Here is a 380-nt window from a genome sequence, read left to right as displayed (position 1 = left end):
GGTTAGCATTCCTGCCTGAGCGGGCCAAGGAGAGTCTCACTGTCCCACTGGGCCGAGGGGGCTGGGAGAGAGGGGAGAGGGGCACTAGATGCCGGAGGGTAGCGAGGCAGACGCCTGACTCAAGCTCGGGGACATCCCTAAGTGGGGTACAGAGAAGGCGGCATCAGACAGACCTGCACTGGGCTGTGTATCCCGAGCAAGTCACTCAGCCTGTCGGGCTTAGTGTCCTCATCTGTAAAACGGGCCCGTCACAGAACCTGCTCACCAGGTTGTGTGACCCTTGTTGGCCGGCACGCCACACCGGGGGCTGTCGCCCTTCAGCGCTCCTTACACGTTAGCCGTTACTGTCCACATGCTGTCCTCCAGCAGAACTGGTACAG

The 380-nt window shown here is 61.3% G+C and overlaps 1 protein-coding gene across 1 annotated transcript in view; it reads right to left on the bottom strand.

The window, feature by feature from the left end:
• Nucleotides 1-380, bottom strand: part of CASKIN2 (CASK interacting protein 2) — a 14,212-nt gene that overhangs the window by 8,470 nt on the left and 5,362 nt on the right. The window lies entirely within an intron of this gene.

Source organism: Ursus maritimus, unplaced genomic scaffold (genome assembly GCF_017311325.1).
Source record: "Ursus maritimus isolate PB19 unplaced genomic scaffold, ASM1731132v1 scaffold_24, whole genome shotgun sequence".
NCBI lineage: Eukaryota > Metazoa > Chordata > Mammalia > Carnivora > Ursidae > Ursus > Ursus maritimus.
The sequence above is the reverse complement of the archived record's forward strand: the minus strand, read 5'-3'. Positions and strand labels throughout refer to the sequence as shown.